Source organism: Bufo gargarizans, chromosome 1, assembly GCF_014858855.1.
Source record: "Bufo gargarizans isolate SCDJY-AF-19 chromosome 1, ASM1485885v1, whole genome shotgun sequence".
NCBI classification, from domain to species: domain Eukaryota; kingdom Metazoa; phylum Chordata; class Amphibia; order Anura; family Bufonidae; genus Bufo; species Bufo gargarizans.
In genome coordinates, this window is record NC_058080.1 from 303004734 (window position 1) to 303019985 (window position 15252).

Sequence of the window (15252 nt, forward strand, 5' to 3'; positions counted from 1 at the left end):
ACGGAAAGATTTCCTTCTGTTCTGTACTTTTGAACTGGTTTTGGCTCACAATCACTGATGGAAATTAGTGTTGAGTGAAGCGAGGTTCATAGATCCGAAGTCACTTCCGTCAAGACTTCGTTTAAATGCTGTACAGAGATCCGTCTCCATACAGCATACAAATGTATGGGCTACGCTGAGGTGAAATTTGTTATTTCCAAAGTCTCACGGGAGAGCATTCAAAGGAAATTTTGACCGAAGCAACTTCGGATTTATGATCTTGAGGACGGTTTCGCTCAACACTAACGGAAATAAATGACCAAATAACTGAATTTGGCCTAAGGCCTAGTCCACACTTAGTTTTTCACGGATGTGTGCTGTCTGCTTTTTCCATGGACAGCGCACGTACCCATTGATTTAAATGTGTCTCTTCACACATCAGTATTTTTTTTACTGACTGTGGGTCAATAATAAAATCACGGAGACATGCACTACTTTGGTCCGTCATGTGGACCAAACATGCCCATTGATGTCTATGGGTCTGTGAAAATCACGGACACAACACAGTTGGTATCTGTGGTGTGTCCGTTTTTCATGGAAGACGGGAATTTCTCTTGAAATAGATTTTCAGTTGAGTAATGTTTGTGGATTACGGATGACACACGGGGGGGTAAAAATGGACACACGGACATTTCAATGGATTACATAAGGGATGCTTATTTCACATACGTAATACGGACACGGAAATGTGAATGAGGCCTAACATGTACGCCTACAGGTTAGCTAAAAACGGCACCAGCCTGGGGATGGCCTAGTTTTCCCGCTAGGTGCATGGCTGCCTTAGATTAGCCACATTTATGATGAGGCGCAGGCTTCATGAACTATAAAGACTAAACTATAAAGAATAGAAGTAATACATGTCCATCAGGTACTAATACTAAGCACATCACCAGCATTTACTTTGAGCTCTAGAATACTGAGAATTATAAAGTAACCTGCTCAAGTACCAACAGCAAAAAAACTAATTTTTTTCACTGATACTGGAAAAAAGTCCCCTATTTTTACAGACTGTCCAGAAATTTCAGGACGGTTGGCAACCCTGGCATCCGGATGTAATGTGTTTTTCGCTGATGGTTGCTTGGAGATGTTGAGTGTTATTCTTCAGCTTTTCTCTGGCCCCAGCAAATTTACTAACAATTAGGCCTCTTGCCCACGACCGTGTGTCCCCCGTGGCCATATTGCTGCCTGCATATGGCTGGTCCGCAATACACGGGACACCGGCCGTGTGCATTCCGCATCATGGATGCAGACCTATTCACTTAAATGGGTACGCAAATCTGGAGATGCAGTGCGGAACAGAACCACAGAACGAAAGCACTACGGAGTGCTTTCGTGGGGTTCCGTTCCGTGCTCCTATTCCGGAAAAAGATAGAACGTGTCCTATCTTTTTGTGGGACGGATTGCGGACCCCATTCAAGTGAATGGATCCGCGATCCGCATGCGGCTGGTCCACGGTTGGTGACCGTGCATTGCGAACCACAATTTGCGGTCCGCAGCAGGGGCAGCCTACGTTCGTGTGCAAGAGGCCTTAGGGCTCATGCACACGACCGTATTTGTGGTCCACAAAAAAACAGATCCGCCAAAAAAACAGATGACATCCGTGTGCATTCCGTATTTTGTGGAACGAAACAGCTAGCCCCTAATAGAACAGTAATATTCTTGTCCGTAATGCGGACAATAATAGGACATGTTCTATTTTTTTGTGGAACAGAAATACGGACATACGGAAACGGCATGCACAGGGAGTAAAATGTATCCGCAAAAAAACGGAAAGAAAATACGTTCGTGTGCATGAGCCATTATACCGTACAGGAGGTGGCGTAATTTTTTTTCGCCAGGTGAAAGGACTGCCATAGATGTGCGTAATTTATGACAAGGAGCATGCCTCATCATAAATTAGACAAAACAAAGGGGGAAAATAAGACCGGTATAAAAAGACAGTCTTAGTAAACGTGCCCCAATAAGTGGTGGCAAGCAAGTACAAATTCTGGCACATTTAGCTTAGTAAATCTCTCCCAATGTTGCATACATGTGAGTTAATACGGAAAATGGGGAAACATTTGCACCTGCTGGCATACTGCCGAGCTGAGCGCCAATATGTAATTATAATGTGCCATCATCCAAGACATTTGCCTGTCAACTACTTCTGTGGTAAGTGGCAGAGGCCACTTCCTTTCCGCCAAGGAAAGAGCTGGCAGCTACTTTATGTATATGACAAGCCTCAGCAATGGCAATGTAGGTTCCCACAGTTTTTGGGAGCAGGTTTTGAGTCAGATTTTTCAGCAAGTGTTTCAGCAAATACATAGATAAAAAAGAAATCAGAAATATAAAGGATGGACTTCTACTTCTCCTTCCTGCTGGACCCACGTCAGGCTTTGGCTGAGAATCCTTCTGGAAAACCTGCCTTAAAACCTACCATCAGGGCTACTTCTGCAGGTCCACACAAATGAATATACAGGTCCTTCTAAAAAAATTAGCATATTGTGATAAAGTTCATTATTTTCTGTAATGTACTGATAAACATTAGACTTTCATATATTTTACATTCATTACACACCAACTGAAGTAGTTCAAGCCTTTTATTGTTTTAATATTGATGATTTTGGCATACAGCTCATGAAAACCCAAATTTCCTATCTAAAAAAATTAGCATATTTCATCCGACCAATAAAAGAAAAGCGTTTTTAATACAAAAAAAGTCAACCTTCAAATAATTATGTTCAGTTCTGCACTCAATACTTGGTCGGGAATCCTTTTGCAGAAATGACTGCTTCATTGCGGCGTGGCATGGAGGCAATCAGCCTGTGGCACTGCTGAGGTGTTATGGAGGCCCAGGATGCTTCGATAGCGGCCTTAAGCTCATCCAGAGTGTTGGGTCTTGCGTCTCTCAACTTTCTCTTCCCAATATCCCACAGATTCTCTATGGGGTTCAGGTCAGGAGAGTTGGCAGGCCAATTGAGCACAGTAATACCATGGTCAGTAAACCATAAAGCTTTTCAGCAGATGGAAGCATGAAGTGCTCCAAAATCTCCTGATAGCTAGCTGCATTGACCCTGCCCTTGATAAAACACAGTGGACCAACACCAGCAGCTGACATGGCACCACAGACCATCACTGACTGTGGGTACTTGACACTGGACTTCAGGCATTTTGGCATTTCCCTCTCCCCAGTCTTCCTCCAGACTCTGGCACCTTGATTTCCGAATGACATGCAAAATTTGCTTTCATCCGAAAAAAGTACTTTGGACCACTGAGCAACAGTCCAGTGTTGCTTCTCTGTAGCCCAGGTCAGGCGCTTCTGCCGCTGTTTCTGGTTCAAAAGTGTCTTGACCTGGGGAATGCGGCACCTGTAGCCCATTTCCTGCACACGCCTGTACACGGTGGCTCTGGATGTTTCTACTCCAGACTCAGTCCACTGCTTCCGCAGGTCCCCCAAGGTCTGGAATCGGTCCTTCTCCACAATCTTCCTCAGGGTCCGGTCACCTCTTCTCGTTGTGCAGCGTTTTCTGCCACACTTTTTCCTTCCCACAGACTTCCCACTGAGGTGCCTTGATACAGCACTCTGGGAACAGCCTATTCGTTCAGAAATTTCTTTCTGTGTCTTACCCTCTTGCTTGAGGGTGTCAATGATGGCCTTCTGGACAGCAGTCAGGTCGGCAGTCTTACCCATGATTGCGGTTTTGAGTAATGAACCAGGCTGGGAGTTTTTAAAAGCCTCAGGAATCTTTTGCAGGTGTTTAGAGTTAATTAGTTGATTCAGATGATTAGGTTAATAGCTCATTTAGAGAACATTTTCATGATATGCTAATTTTTTTAGATAGGAAATTTGGGTTTTCATGAGCTGTATGCCAAAATCATCAATATTAAAACAATAAAAGGCTTGAACTACTTCAGTTGGTGTGTAATGAATGTAAAATATATGAAAGTCTAATGTTTATCAGTACATTACAGAAAATAATGAACTTTATCACAATATGCTAATTTTTTTAGAAGGACCTGTAATGTCAGGTAAACTTTCTGATGTCAGCAGGACTGGCCATCCATCTAATGTGTATGGAGGTCTCTCAACTTTCCCTTGATGGCAGAAGTCAGTATGGGTGGGCTAAGGGCCTTGTGCAGCCAACAGCCGTCTCGTTTCCAAAAACTGCATTGTCTAAAGATGCCACCGATCAGCCGGTGACCAAGCAACATTGATGATGTGGACACCAAAAATCATTGTTTCTGCACAGAAGATCGTGCTGAGTTAACGCGGATCTGGTGCCAATGAATCTACATAAGGACAATGACAGTAATGATCAGCAGGTAAGTGCAGCTTTCCCCTTCACACACGATCAGGAGTTCCCGATAATTGCCTGCACAGTTGGCCTTTAACAATACTATGATAATCATCTAGGAAGCAGGACAATTTACTTACAATTAGTTCTGCTAATCGTCTTGTCAGCTAAAGAACTCAGATCTAAATTTAATCAGGAAATTGTTCAGATGTCTGATATAAAAAAAGAAAAAGAAAATCTTTTAGTTTCCTTTGGACATTCCTACAGTCAGATAATACGATAGCCTTCCATTAAAGGGGTTCTGTATGGAGATGTTCCTGAGATAAATGAACAGATAAAGGGCCCCTTGTGTCATAAGTGACCTTGATGACCATAGCATCCAGAATTCCGCTTTCATCTTCTAAACTTTAATTGACACATCAGTGTCCTTGGGCAGCTGCATTTCTCTGCACAGTGACCAGTGCACCATATCAGCCAGGTGCACACCCTGTTGATGGACCTGGTGTAGACCAGATTGGACCCGGTGTTGTTTTACCGAGCATTTTTAATAAAATCTTAAAGGGGTTCTCTGGGAATGATTTAAAATAGCGGATTAGAATGTGAGCAGGACTGGTTGGCACCACCTGCAGAGCTGCCTAGTGGGGGGGAGGTAGGGCCTAACTGCACACTACACTCCTACTCTGGCATATACAAGATATTAACACCTATCGCACATAAGGGCCAAAAAACATGCTCCGGTACATGCCCCAAAATATAATACCAAAAAATAGCAACAGCCGGGGATATACAAATGAATAAATATTATCACATGATTTTAAAAACACACATACAAAATTATCTCAGGTGGTCATAGAAAACATGGGGCAAAACGCCTCTTGGTATGTTTGCCTTGCTGTGGCCGGACCTCTGGCCCGTCCCCATTATAGTGAATGTGGCTGGAGCGGACTTCTGGCGGCACACATGGGCTAGCGTTAGTATGCATCTGGCAGGCTGTTCCCCTGCCGGACCCTGCTAACGCTAATGTGAAAGTAGTCTTACAGCTAACATCTAAATTCAGCTGTCATGTTTTTGCCCTTGATGTAGATGCAAACACAAAGGAATTCAGGAGCATATTTTACTACTTTGGGATAAGATGATGAATAATGAAGAGCACAAAGTGAACAAAAATAACTATGTCATGATTTACAGTACGTGAAACAAGCATATTTTACAGTGACAACATTACACACAATATGTAAATATATGACAGCTATGTGTATTAACATTACAAGATGCTGCATCTAAGAATGACTGTAACGCTAGGGATCCATGGTGAATAAATGCAACTGATCATCAGACTTAGCATTAGATCACAGTTCTAAAATACTCCTATGGGGGTTACATGAAATTTTATGTATTTTTTTTCCCCTCAATGAAGTTATATTAACGTTGTGTGGCCCCCGCATTATAGAAATTAAGCTATTTACACTGATACCTAGTATTAATATGTAAAGGCTGCCTTACAGTGGCCAAGCATCGACCAGATAATCGCTAACAAGTGTTCATACGATTATCTGCCGGTGTAAAGACGCCGCCGATTACCTGATGAAAAAGCAAAACGCTCATTCATCGGGTAATATGATCGTTCCTGCAGTCACCTAAATCACCGTTTGCCGGCAGCAGATTGTGCCGTCTAAGGCCTCATGCACACGACGGTTCCGTTTTTTGCGGTCCGCAAACCGCGGGTCCGCAAAAGACGGATGGCCCATTGTAGAAATGCCTATTCTTGTCCGCAAAACCAACAAGACTAGGACATGTTATATTTTTTTTGCGGGGCCATGGAACAGAGCAACGGATGCGGACAGCACACGTAGTTGCGGCCCCATTGAAGTGAATGGGTCCGCACCAGAGCCGCTGCGGACCCGAACAACGGTTGTGTGCATGAGGCCTAAACAGCACTCTGCAGCCAACAAACAATGATTCTGTATGGGGATGACATTAGCTGAGGAGGAGATCGCTGCACGCAAATGCAGTGGTGTCCTTCACTGACGAGCAAGCAATTCCTGTCAGGGCACTGGTGGATCCAGAGGGGGGTGCAACGAGGCAATTGCCCCCCCCCCCCGAGCTGCTCAGAAGTGGGGGGCGGGGCACAGGGAAGCGCTCATCTCCATAGTCATCTATATCGCCGTCCTCAGGACACACGATGCAGATGCCTGTGCTGAGGCAGGGGAGGGAGAGGCGTGTCGCTTTCCCTTCCTCTGATAGACTGCAGGCACTAGGCCGGTAGCCTATCAGAGGCTGACGCAGGCGTCGCGAAGAACGTCATCGCACCGCCTGAGCCGTACAGCGGAGGACACAGGCCGGAAGAGGCCTACATCGCATCACTGCCAAGGAGGTAAGTATAAGTGTTTTTTTTTGTTTTTTTTTATATATGCAATACTTTTACTGGCACATTGGGTGGGGGGGGGGGGCTGGTATTACTGGCACAATAGAAGGGCCGTTATTAATGGCACATTGGGGGGGCTGTTATTACTGGCACATAATGGGGGACTGTTATTACTGGCACATTGGGGGGGCTGTTATTACTGACACATTGGGGGGGCTGTTATTACTGTCACATGATGGGGGCTGTTATTACTGGCACATGATGGGGGCTGTTATTACTGGCACATGATGTGGGCTGTTATTACTGGCACATGATGGGGGGCTGTTATTACTGGCACATGATGGGGGGCTGTTATTATTGGCACATGATGGGGGCTGTTATTACTGGCACATGATGGGGGTGCTTTTATTACTGGCACATTATTGGGGGCACTATAGGGGCATCTACTGAGGCCACAAAGAAGGGGTATTTTATATGGGCTCTCTGTACAGTAGAATTTTATACTGGGACACATTATGGTGTGTACTATGGGGAAGGGGGGAGAGGAGTACTATGGGGCCATCTACGTTGGGGCACTAAGAAGGGGTATTTTATACTTGCAAATTATGGGGGACACTGAGGGCATCTACCGGGGGCATTTTATACTGGTACATTATGGGGGGCACTAGGAGGAAGGGGGAGAGGAGCACTATGGAGGCATTTACTGGGGGCACTATATAGGGGTATTTTATACTGGCACATTATGGGGGCACTATGGGGACATTAGCTCAACTGGGGGCATTGCAAGGGGGTATTTTTTGCACTGTCTATTATAAGGAGAATTATTACTACTGGGGGGGGCATTATGGTGGGCTTTATTACTCCCCCATGGTATGACCCCCTAGTAGCAGCACCAGCCTCTCCCTGCTCTGCTATCCCTCTGCCCCTTCTCCAAATACTTATTATGATTTTTTTTTCTCATTAGGATAAAACACAACATCAGCTCCACCGAGCCCCCGGCAAAGTCTTGAAGTGGTGTCCGAGATCCCCAAAGGTCAAGCCAAGTAATTGTAAGTTTTCATGTGAAATATGTTTATGTTATACACATATAGCCTACACTGTGCCACACAATATACAGTATACCTCTACACTGTGTAGTCGGTTCTATAAGCACCATTGTTTTGTGGCGGTGGACAGAAAATAATCTGGAAATGCCCCTCCCGAGAACAGGCTCTGGATCCGCCACTGTGTCAGGGAACGCTTCTTTCCCAACAATCGTCTGCTGAATCTATCAGTGTAAACGGACCGTAGGGCACAATGTATATAAAGCAGAATCCCTCCATATTCATTGTCATCTGTACAAAGGCTTCAGATTGGAAGACACAAACTGTTTTTACCTAATATACCCTTAGGCCAGGATTTCCACCTAATTGTGTTTGCTTTGGCCTGCAGCCGTTCCTGTAATTTCTGTTTGGTCTGAAAAGACTTCTTACAGTAAGTATGTTGACTAAATATTTTCAGTCTTTCATAAAGAAGACAATGTTTGGGCCCACTGTAATCCCAATACAAATCATTTTGCTGATTAACATAAAAATTTATTGATTTCTGCAAAAAGGCACTATTCCCTCTGCATCACTCCAATGTACATCCGTTGCCTGTCAAAATGTCCACATCATTACAAAAAGTGTAGAATCATGGTGTCGCCAACTTGCCTGTCCGAGCTCCAACTACTCAGCAGTCTGGGGCTCGGACACTGCAGTGCGGTGCCAGACGGGCTGTCATGCCAAGCCCCTTGGTGACTCTGCGTTTAGGCCAGGCCCCTCTCGTGCCATATAGGTCACGCTCCCTCTCGTCCGCCCGCTTTGGTCACGCCCCCTTAGGTCACACCTGAGCTACGCCCCCCGGTGATGTCATCGGTCAGGTGATTAGCTCCCTATTTAAGGCTGCAACTGGCAATCACCTTTGCCAGTTATATGTTTTCCTTGCTGTGCTCTTCTGCCTATGTGTTATTTGAACTATTGCTTTTGGACGTTACTTCAGCTATACCTAGACCTCTCTCTCTGCTTAGCGATTCTTTACCTACTTCCTATCCGTTATTGACCCTTGGCTTGTTATTGCTTCCTCCTTCCGCTTTGTGATCTTGTTGGTATTGATCTCCTGGTTTGACTGTTTCTGGCACGACTTCCCTTGGCGTTTATTTGTCTGTCCTGTATGTGAACAGGTGCCTACGGTTTCACGGGCACTTGGATTGTATCTCTGCACTTACCAGTATAGGGAACGTCGTCTAGTTGTGGACTCGTCGCCTAGGACTTGTTCTGCAAGTAGGCAGGGTCAGTGGGCTAGGTTCAAGTTAGGGCTCACTGTGTAAGTGTGTGTCCCTGCCTACGGTCGTGACACATGGATTCTTAAAGGTGTTTTCTAGAAGTAAAATATTGATAATGTGTGATGACACAAACAGATCAGATACTGATCCAACATGAGAATCGGTCATCAATATTGTACTCCTGGAAAACCCCTTTAAAGAATACCTGCAACCATGAAATCCAATGCAATCTGCAGGCAGCATGTCATAGAGCAGGAGGAGCTGAGCAGATCGATATTTAATTTTGTGGGAAAAGAGTCAGAAAACTTGTAATTTATATCTCTGGTATTTCTGACTTCATTGTGCACGGGGGAGGTGTTATCAGTGACTGACAGCTATCTATTTATACACACTGACACAGAGAATGCTAAAAATCACGGATAACCCCTCCTCATGTATAACTATCAATGCCTGACAGCTATCTCTGTATACACACTTACACGGAGAATGCTATGAATTACTGATAACACCTCCCCTGTGTACAACTATCAGTGACTGACAGCTATCTATGTATACACACTTAAACAGAGATCGCTATCAATCACTGATACTTCCCTGTGTACAGCTATCGGTGACTGACAGATTATCTATGTATACACTTACACAGGGAATGCTATCAATCACTGATAACACCTCCCCTGTGTACAACTATCAATGACTGACAGCTATCTCTGCATACACACTTACACAGAGAATACTATCAATCACTGATAACAGCTCCCCATGTACATCTAGCAGAGACTGACAGCTATCTATGTATACACACTTACACAGAGAATACTACCAATCACTGATAACAGCTCCCCGTATATAACTATCAGTGACTGACAGCTATGTATACACACTTACACAGGGAATACTATCAATCACTGATAACATCTACCCATTTACAACTATCAGTGACTGACAGTAATCTATGTATACACACTTACACATAGAATACTATCAATCACTGATAACAGCTCCCCATGTGCATCTATCAGAGACTGACAGCTATCTATGTATACACACTTAGGGTCCATTCACACGTCCGTGGTGTATCCGCAATACACCCGGCCGGCACCCCCCCATAGAACTGCCTATTCTTGTCCGCAATTGCGGACAAGAATAGGACATGTTCTATTTTTTTGTGCTCTCCGCATCCTGTTTTGCCCCATTGAGAATGAATGGGTCTGCACCCGTTCCCGATATTGCGGAACGGATGCGGACCCATTTGCGGACGTCTGAATGGAGCCTTCAATCCATTACTGTGTACAGCTAACAGTGACTGACAACTGAGGTGAGACAATCCCTTTAACTGATTGTGGCCGAATGGGATAAAGGAAAGTGTGGATATTGATACAGTCTGGGCAACTAGATGCTTGCTCCAGGCTTATATACTTCATTAGCTATGTACGCAGCCTTTTATACTGCTCTCCACAGCTCTTTAGCTGCTGGCTAAATCATAGGGGCTTGATGTTTTTTTTAGGAATGTACTGGAGAGTTTCAATTTTTGTCCTAATAGTGTTTTGGGGGTCAGTGCCATTTTTTTCAATAATAATAAAAAAATAACAATCTATTTCTATAGCAACAACACATGCCACAGCACTTTATAATTCAGATGGTACATGTGCAAACAAAATGATTTGGGGAATTAGGCTACTTTCACACCTGCGTTAGATGCAGATCCGTCTGGTATCTGCACATACGGATTCGCACCTATAATGCAAACTCTTGTATCCATTCAGAACAGATCCGTTTGCATTATTCTTTAAAAAAACGGATCTGTCCTGACTTACATTGACAATGAATGGGGGACGGATCCATTTTCAACTGCACCATATTGTGTCAGTGAAAACGGATCCGTCCCCGTTGACTTACATTGTAAGTCAGGACGGATCCGTTTGGCTTTGCATCGCCAGGCGGACACTAAAACGCTGCAAGCAGCGTTTTGATGTCCGCATCCAGAGCGGAATGGAGGCGGAACGGAGCCAAACTGATGCATTCTGAACGGATCCTTATCCATTCAGAATGCATTGGGGCTGAACTGATCAGTTTTGAACCGTTTGTGAGATTTCTGAACGGATCTCACAAACGGAATTCAAAACGCCAGTGTGAAAGTAGCCTGAATCTGGTTGGGAAGCGCATTCCAGAGAACCGATGCAGTCAGAGAAGAGTCCTGAGGACAGGTTTGGGACATTATAGATTATCTTGCATCATTGGCAGAACGTAGAACACGGGTACAGTGGTAAACAGAAACAAAAAAAGGGGTACAGCACTGTGGAGAGCTTTTGATTATGACAGGCAATCATGGCACCCTATGTGCGGCAGCTTTAGGGAATTCATTTTTGGGATACATATTATTGATTGAATCTGCTTCCTTTTTCTTGAATATGAAAATAATGAGTAGTGATGGCCAGTTCGCAGTGTTCGCCGACGAACACATGCGATCTGCCATCTTTATTCCCAAGCCAGGCGATGCAGAGGTAAGTCCTTATCTGTGCCTGCGCCGCGAGCCGCTCTGAAACACATGCGGTCACCAGGAGCAGGCAGTTTCCGAGAACAGCCTTCATCGGCTCGCTGCACAGGCACAGGTAAGGACTTACCTTTGCATCGCCGGGCTTGGGAATAAAGATGGCAGATCGCATGTGTTCGTCGGCGAACACTGCGAACTGGCCATCACTAATAATGAGTACAGGCTCAAAACATCCCTGGTAATGAAAGGGTTAACATGAACTCTGTGTTAGTCAATCAGCATAACATAGGAGCTTATTTTAGCCTTGTATACAACATACATACTACTATGCCCCTAGCTCTACTCTGTACCCCACATTCTTCTCCTGTAAGCTTTTATGGGCCGGGCTTTCTCATGGATTACTGATATTTTTGTTTGCTTTCACAGTTGTGTCTTTATTATTATTATTATTAGCATCAATATGGTGAAATTTAAATACACAGATTATTATAATATAGTATTATCTAGCAATACCTTATTTTACTTAGAAAACAGACAGTTGGATTTAATATTTTATCTATTTTTATGTGTAGGCATTTTATATGAAATTCTGCACGTGGCTTCTAAATTACCAGACTGCACCATTTACAGCAGAACAGACCAGATGGTCCTAGAACTGCTTCTATGGAAAACATCAATTGCATTGCATAAGACTAACATTTGTCCAGAACTGGCCATACACAGGAGATTCTGGTCAACTGCTCATTCAGTGGACAGCTACAGTGTGTTCCCTGGATTCCCCATATGTACGTTAAAGGGGTTTTCCAGGAGTTAATTATGAATGCCCTATCCTAAGGATAGCTCATCAATATCAGCTCAGTGGGGGTCTGACTCCTGGCACTCCTGCCGATCGGCTGCATTTACTAGCTGTAGCACCAGAATCAGAACTAGTGAATGGTAACAATGCTGCAGGAATTACTACACAGTGAATGGAGATGTGTGATAAAAACAGCTGATCGACTGGGGTGCTGGGAATCTGATTATGATGTCCTTTCCTGAGAATTGGCTATGAATAAAAAAAAGTCCTGGAAAATCCTTTTAATAGAGGTTGGGTGCCACATTATTTTAGCTATCCATAAGGTCTGCCAGTAAGGCTTCTATACATTACACCTGCAGGAGCTTTTATGACATTCTACTCTAATTACATAGGTAATATGGAGTTGGTCCCCCTCTGCAGATAAAGCAACTTCCACTCTTCTGAAGGCTTTTTCACAAGTTTTGGAATGTGTCCGTGTGACTTTTTTTGACCAGAAGAGCATTTATGAGATCATACACTGATGTTGGAAGAGAGGGTCTGGCTCACAATCTCTATTCTAGTTCACCACAAAGGTGTTCAATGGGATTGAGGTCAAGGCTCTTTGCAAACTAGTCAAGCTGTTCCACATCAAACACACCCAATTATGCCTTTTTGGACCTTGCTTTCTGCACTGGGGCACCATCATTGTCACGGTCAGTGTGGGGGAAAACTCCACACTGAACACAGTAGGGGAACAGTAACTGGACATGGAAACTAGGGAAGGAACAGGTCACCTCCTAAACAACCCTAATGCGGGCCCTAACTGCCTATCAATATGAATAGACCTTGAAGGTAGGAATATTCATATGCAGAATACCTAGGCCCTTATTTCCCTATAAGGCCCTGGAATAAGGTTAGGACCAGAGACAACCCATTCCTCCCCATATGGATGAATGGAAGTATCTGTCTCAGGCCCAGATACAAACAGGGAATATAACAAACACAATACATTAAGAAAAGACAAGACTTAGCCTAAAGTAGAAAACTGGCAACTCCAGAAGCACCACAGAGTACAACCGACCAGCTAGTAAGAAGACAGGAAGATAATCTATAAACTGCACCTCCAAGAGTGAGAAGCGGCTACTTATGGGGAAGGTAAATTACCAACAAGCAACACCTGAAGCAAGGGGTGTGGCATTCACCAAAACACAGACACAATAAGATACACAAGGATCTTCTCAATTTAACCCACGTGTTGCCAGTCTCTCTGATCTCCTGGTACCTGCCATAGGAACGTCCGTGACAGTCATGCTTGAACAGAAAATGACCTTCCCCAAACTGTTCCCACAAAGTTGGAAGTATATGGTTGTACAAAATGTGGAAGCATTAAGACTTCTCTTTATTGGAACTAACCCCACAGCATTATTCCGCCACAAAACTGGTTTTCCTTGTTTTTACTGGCACATAGCATTGGATCCCAAACGGTGCCCCCTGCTCTATGACATCCATTCTAATGACATCCGTTCTAATAGGGCATATGCACAGGAGTTGTCATAATGGGAAATCCCTTTAACCACTCCTTTCACGTTCTCATTCCTGATATCCTGATTGATGCTGCTACATCAAATGATTAAAACAATGTACAGTAATCTTGCCATATTGACAGTGATGGATAGGACACTGCTGCTCTAGCCTTGGATTTTGAATATCACATTTTAACCCCTTAAGGGTTTTTAAAGGGGTTGTCTCACCTCAGACATTGGTGGCATATGCCACCAATGACAGATAGTTGTGGCCATGCTGGTCCCATCCTATCTTAGCTTGATTATAGACCTTATTCCACACCTGTTGAGTATTTAAGACAAAATAATGATGTAACACCCCCAGAAGTCACCCCATTTAAAAAAGTACACCTCCTAAGGTGTTTATCTAGTAGTATAGCAAGCATACGCTCCATAATTTGGAAGAAGAGGTATACATAAGAAAAGCTTCCTCTTCTCCACAGAGTCAGACTCTGAGGCTAGTAGGACATAGGCCTCCTTGGCACTGTACAGCCGTTAATATTTTATAGCTTTAACAAGTTATACAACTATTTTTTTTAAATAATAAACATTAGTCTATCTAGCCTACCCTTAAACCAGATTATGTTAACCCTGATGAATCCCTAGCACTAAGCTAAGGACCCAAACAAACTTTCTTCCCAATAAGCTAAGTGAGCGTTATCCTTAACTTTTTTTTTTTTTTTTTTTTTATAATTCAAATTAGGAAAATAGTAAAATGTGCTCCAAAAACAAATTTGACTGTAACTGTTGACAAAATCAGTGATGACGACTGGTCGCAGATGGAGGATAGTAGTAGTACGGGAAATGTGACTATCACTGTTGACAAGATCAGTGACAATCAGTGAAAAGTTCAGTATGGAGGATGTATGAGGGTAAATGAGATGACGATGGGGGACGTTTAGTGTACACCTTTTTATTTTTCACAAACGGTCAAGCTGCCTATGCTGTCCACAACAAGCTCTGATCACTTCTCTCACAGAAACAAAAGCATTGAAGCTGGGAAACAGCCTTTTATTACACTCATTATGATTGGTCCACTGATAGAAATGGACCAATAACAATGATTGCCAGCCGGGACCACAGTTGATTGGTCCCTGGCCGGCATGAAGAAGAAGTTTGCACCCGTGATATCATTTCTGCCTCAAGTCCTTTGAGGTAGTGGAGAACGTGAATTCTTGAGAAAGTGTTGTATAAAGCAATCTCTAGCCTGCTCCATACAGGTTTATGGGAAATACGGAAACAACAGGATACACTTGTGTACGATTATGATAACCTGCCAAAAGCGTATGAAATTTTCCAAGATGTCTGACACAACACATTTGTGTATCCGACACAACAGACTTTATCACTTGGAAATGACTGCACTCCTATCGCACATTAAGCTTTGACCAATATGTAAAGCTGCCCATATAAATTCAATCACTGCTTCCTGACAGATATG